Source organism: Schistocerca cancellata, chromosome 3, assembly GCF_023864275.1.
Source record: "Schistocerca cancellata isolate TAMUIC-IGC-003103 chromosome 3, iqSchCanc2.1, whole genome shotgun sequence".
In the NCBI taxonomy this organism is placed as follows: domain Eukaryota; kingdom Metazoa; phylum Arthropoda; class Insecta; order Orthoptera; family Acrididae; genus Schistocerca; species Schistocerca cancellata.
Window position 1 is genome coordinate 339900095 of NC_064628.1, and position 6265 is coordinate 339906359.

Genomic DNA, 6265 nt, shown 5'->3' on the forward strand with positions numbered 1-6265 from the left:
AGCATCAGCGCGGTTCCAGACTGAAGCGCCTAGAACCGCTCGATCACAGCGGCCGGCTCTTCACAAAAGAACTTCTATTTTGCGGTGAACTATTCCGAAGTGGACTAGAAGATACCGTTGAAGATGATGGAGCCTGATCATGATACCGCGTTAAAGCACTCCGTCTTTAGGCCACAAGTGGCCCAACGGGACCATCGACCGCCGTGTCATCCTCAGATGAGTATGCGGATAGGAGGGGCGTGTGGTCAGCACACCACTCTCCCGGTCGTTACGATGGTTTTCTGTGACCGGAGCCGCTACTATTCGGTTGAGTAGCTCCTCAATTGGCATCACGAGGCTGAGTGCACCCCGAAAAATGTCAACAGCGCGTGGCAGCCCGGTTGGTCACCCATCCAAGCGCCGGCCACGCCCGACAGCGCTTAACTTCGGTGATCCGACGGGAACCGGTGTATCCACTGCGGCAACGCCGTTGCCATACCGCGTTAAGCTGACAAAATATACAACCACAGTACGGTCAGACAACGTAATCCCTGCTTTAACATGAAGATTCACTCGTAGGATGGGGTAAGGGCCTTTCTTAGACTCTCCTATCTTAATTACGAGGTTAGAAAGCAATACTGGGTGTCCAGGTTTACTTGGTTGATTCTGTTTCTGAGTGGCTTTGGGATTATTCTACTTTACCTGTCTACAGATAGACTTGAGGTAGTGTGCTAACCTCTTAGTTTCAGCTAGGTCTAAGCCAGGTGACATTCTATCAAGTTCAGACGAAGAGCTGATAGGCCGTCCGTATACTGCGTTATGGGGCGTATACCTTGTTGATTCATGTATACGACTACTGCACGCAGAGGCTATGTAGGCAGGATACCTATCCCAGTCAGTATGCGAACGATCCACGTAATAAGACGACATTCGAGCTATTATTCGACGTTCAAGTTCAAGGCGACCATTAGCTTCTGAATGAAAGAGAGTCGTTCTCCATTTTTTGATTTACAATAATTTGCACATCTGTATGAACAGGGCAGACATGTTATTAGTCCTCTGATCTGTCAAAATAGAATTGGGGATTGCGAATGTTAAGACTAAATGATTGACAAAGGCACGTGAAAATGTTGCTGCAGTCATATTTGGTAGTGGTACTAGAATTAGGTACCTAGAAAAGTGATCAATTACAGTACACATTTATTGTTTTGTGTGCACTGCGAGAACAGCTCGATTATATCCAGAGCAATGTTTCGAAATCGTCTAGTAGTTTCTGGAAAGGTCTACAAAGGAATTTTAGTTCTTGGTGGTGGCACCCTCTGAGCACAAGGCAAGCAATTTTATGCGTATTTCCGAACATCCATGTGTCTGCCGTTCCAAAAAATGGCTCTGACCACTATGGGGCCACTATGGGACTTAACATCTAAGGTCATCAGTCCCCTAGAACTTAGAACTACTTAAACCTAACTAACCTAAAGACATCACACACATCCATGCCCGAGGCAGCATTCGAACCTGCGACCGTAGCAGCTGCGCGGTTTCGGACTGAAGCGCCTAGAACCGCTCGGCCACCACGGCCGGCTGCCGTTCCACCAAAACCTATTATATGGTGTAATTCTTTAGGAACGCAGCATGTCATTGTCAATGGAGAGATGTCTTCCGAAGTAAGAGTGATTTCAGGTGTCACACAGGGGAGTGTCGTAGGACCGTTGCTATTCACAATATATATAAATGACCTTGTGGATAACATCGGAAGTTCATTGAGGCTTTTTGCGGATGATGCTGTAGTATATCGAGAGGTTGTAGCAATGGAAAACTGTACTGAAATGCAGGAGGATCTGCAACGAGCTGACGCATAGTGCAGGGAATGGAAATTTAATCTCAATGTAGACAAGTGTAATGTCCTGCGAATACATAGAAAGAAAGATCCTTTATCATTTAGCTACCATATAGCAGGTCAGAAACTGGAAGCAGTCAATTCCATAAATTATCTGGGAGTAGGCATTAGCAGTGATTTAAAATGGAATGAACATATAAAGTTGATCGTCGGTAAAGCAGATGCCAGACTGAGATTCATTGGAAGAATCCTAAGGAAATGCAATCCGAAAACAAAGGAAGTAGGTTACAATACACTTGTTCGCCCACTGCTTGAATATTGCTCACCAGTGTAGGATCCGTACCAGATAGGGTTGATAGAAGAGATAGAGAAGATCCAACGGAGAGCAGCGCGCTTCGTTACAGGATCATTTAGTTAATCTCGAAAGCGTTACGGAGATGATAGATAAACTCCAGTGGAAGACTCTGCAGGAGAGACGCTGAGTAGCTCGGTACGGGTTTTTGTTGAAGTTTCGAGAACATACCTTCACCGAGGAGTCAAGCAGTATATTGCTCCCTCCTACGTATATCTCGCGAAGAGACCATGAGGATGAGATCAGAGAGATTGGAGCCCACACAGAGGCATATCGACAATCTTTCTTTCCACGAACAATACGAGACTGGAATAGAAGGGAGAACCGATAGAGGTACTCAAAGTACCCTCCACCACACACCGTCATGTGGCTTGCGGAGTATGGGTGTAGATGTAGATGTAGATTTACGACTATGTTACCCATGTTATAAAATCTGCTAGGGAAGTGTACCGACGAAATTCTACATCTCTCTCCGGTGCCTCTTTCAGTTCTTCATTTAAAACGTAATTTGTCTGAACCATTCCGACTTTGTGGATCAACTCCTCACCAATTTGATGTAAACAGCATGGCTTGTGGCGTACTTCGTAGTCAGATAATTTCAGTGTCCATCGAATTAAACGACGACTGCGTTCCTTGAAGCTGAACATCCACGAAAGAGCAGCGTGGTCAGTGGCCAAAGTGCATTTTGTTCCATACTATAACATCCGAAGTATTTCACTCGAAATATAAGCGCTATCATCTCCTTATCAGTGGTACTATAATTTTCTTCTGCTTCTTTTAACTGGAGTGAGACATAGCATGAGAGTATTTCCTCACCATTATATTTCTGATTAAGAACAGCACCGATAGCATAATCTCAGGCGTTAGTAGAAAGAATAAAAGGTTTCTCAAAACCTCAGCCCGTTAGTAAAAACGAACTGGTCAAAACATTTTTGATTTTTTCATATCTAATTCACATTCTTCAGTCCGCTCAAACGCCGCACTTTTCTTTAGCAACTTTGTTAATGATTTAACCATAGTGGCATAATCCTTCACGAAACGACAGTAATAACTGGTGATGCCAAAAACGTTTGCAACTCTTCAACATTAGTGATCACTGGAAAACTCTCTACCGCTTCGGTTAACTGTCGATCCAGCTTAACCCCTTCCGAACTCGTAATGTGTCCCATTTGTTGGACTTGTAGAAAGTTTTCAATGGTGCTGAGCCACAGTAATACAGCATTTTTGAAAGAATACGCCACCATTTGTTTGTATATTACTACATTTCTCTTCTGTACAGTCCAGATTTCGGCTTTTAAGTCATTATCGAGTACAATGCTAAATGTTCTTAGACCATTACCACGTTTTATCCGGTAAACAAGACCTGCTTTGGGCTGACTTTACCAGATTTGACGTGTTAATGGTCCAATAACTCTTACCACTGTACTCGATAGTGGGGTAAAAGCCGAAATATAGATTGTACAGAAGAAAAATACAGCAATATACTATCAAATGGCGGTGTAGTCTTTCCAAAAATACCGTGTTTGTGTAAAAGATCATTTCGCTATCTTTAAACTCGAATGTGCACTCTGCAACCTTGATAATCCATTTCTCAATATAGCCGCAAGCTGTTCGATAGTGCTTGAAAGTCTTATTGTATCATCGAAGTACACGAGGCACGTAGTCGATTTCAAACCTCCTAGTAACAAGTCCGCAAATCTTTGAAAAGTAGCCGGCTATGGTGGCAGAGCGGTTCTAGGCGCTTCAGTCTGGAACCGCGCGACTGATACGGTCGCAGGTTCGAATCCTGCCTCGGGAATGGATGTGTGTGATGTCCTTAGGTTAGTTAGGTTTAAGTAGTTCTAAGTTCTAGGGGACTGAAGAGCTCAGATGTTAAGTCCCATAGTGCTCAGAGCCATTTTTTTTTTGAAAAGTGGGAGGCGCATTTCTAAGATCAAAGGGCACACATAAAAACTCTTGCAATCCATAGGAAATCACAAATGTGGTTTCTGGTAGGTCTCGTGGCGCGGTTGGAATCTGCTGGTAACCAGAAAAAGTGTCAAGGATGGTAAAATACCTGCAATTCTCTAATCTGCTAAGTGTTTCGTCGATATGGCGTACGAAGAAGACAAATGGCGACCAGAGGCTGGCAAAAAGTTGAATTGTCTCATCAGCCAACTGTTGATATATAGTATCTTTAATAATAGATTGTAGGTAGGATGGGAGTGTGTACGGCTTCCGAACAACTGGCCCAGCGTCTTCAGTCGGAATTTCATGCTGTACAAGGTCAGTTGCTTAAAATACTGCTGTTCCTCGAAAAACCAAGCATGTTCCACTAATACTGGTACAAGAGATTTCGCTCTGACTCAGTCAAATGTGCTGAGTTCTCATACATTTGATGTTTTAGTAAGGGTGCAATTTCACAAATTTTCCTTACTTATTTTCACACTGAAACTCTTCGTTTACAGACTCATGCCCACTATCAAGTATTGTTCTGCATAGAATCTCAATATCTCTTTGTGCCACAATTATCAATACATACTCGAACAAAAAAACTTCTTTACCACTATCTCTGTTTTAGTGATACTTCTTTTAACATTAATCAGCAACCTATTGAGAACTTCGTCCTGACTGAGCAGATAAACCAGAAAGCTCGATTTCAATGGTATTTTGATTATGATATCGAGCCAAAGAATTTTTCCTAAGTCTCCGTTGCTTGTAACAGGGGTGTTAATTTTTGATGCCCACATTCGAAATTCTGTTGGAGCTGCTGGAAGAAGACTTATGCCGTACGTTCCTCGCAAATGAGCTTGGTGGGTGCTGCCTAAACAGTGAGTTGCCTCACCAAATCGAACAACATGTGCCCTAGAATTTAGCACAGCCCAGCACAAACTGAGAAAGGAATAGAAAAAAGTACTTAAATCTGAAACTTTTTTATTTTTCAATGTAGTCTCCTCGTAGATTAATGTATTTGGTCCCATGATGTTCCAATGCCTTGATCCCATACCGAAAATGAGTTTCCTCCAGGCCTGCAAGATAGTTGAAACGCCGACTGACAATTCTTCGTTTGAAGTGAATCTTCGTCCACCAAGAAAAATTTTAAGTTTATGGAAGAGATGGAAATCTGACGGGGCCATGAAATGAAATGAGCGTATGGCATCGTTACTCGAGAGGCCCCATACGGGGAAGTTCGGGCTCCAAGTGCAAGTATTATTTTATTTTATTCGACGCCACATTGGGCGGCTTGCACCCCGGTGATGAGAATGAAATGACGATGAGGACAACACAACTCCCAGTCCACGAGCGGAGAAAATATCCAACCCGGCCGGGAATTGAAACCGGGCCCGCCTGCATGGGAGGCAAGCACGTTACCACCCAGCTAAGCAGGTAAGCTAACTTGACACAGCCATATCAGGTGAACAAGGCGGGTGTGGCAACAATTCATACCTTAGTTCGTGTAATTTTGCCAAGGCGACGGCACATGCATTTTTGATCCAACCTCAAGAGTCGCGGCACCCATATTGCTGATAATTTTTTCATTTCTAATTCTTCAGTTAACATATGATATACCCTTTCAGATGGCATCTGGCAAGCGTGAGCAATTTCACGCACTTTCAACCGGCGATCCTCCATGACCGTTTTGTGTACTTTTGCTTCATTTTCTGGGGTGGTGATACATCTCGGCCTACCGCTGCGCGGATCATCATCTAAGCTCTCCCGACCAAATTGAAATTCATTTGTCCACTTGTTAATAGTTGAATATGAAGGAGCAGAGTCCCCCGGCATATTCTGGAAATCGGCATGAATGTTCTTTGCTTTCATACCTTTTTTTACGAAGTACTTCATCGCTGCTCGAATCTCGATTTTTTCCATCTTCGCAAATCACTAGGCAGACACAACAACAGAGCCACGTCACCGCCACAGCTCTCTTCCAAGAGCACTGACGTGGCACGTGTTTACAGGCAACTCCAATGAATATCAGTTGAACAACTCGTTGCGCTAGTGCTGACCTCTCGTGGTAGTTCTGAGAACTTTTCAAATACCCTCGTCATTCCCCATAATGACACCGAAATCCCTTCTGTGCGTCCTCACTTCTTCCACGATAAAGCTTTTTTTTT

The 6265-nt window shown here is 43.7% G+C and overlaps 1 pseudogene; it reads right to left on the reverse strand.

Annotated features, from left to right (window-relative positions):
- Positions 1-356: 356 nt before the first annotated feature.
- On the reverse strand, positions 357-474 carry LOC126177729 (5S ribosomal RNA; annotated as a pseudogene).
- Between the last annotated feature and the right edge of the window lie 5791 nt (positions 475-6265).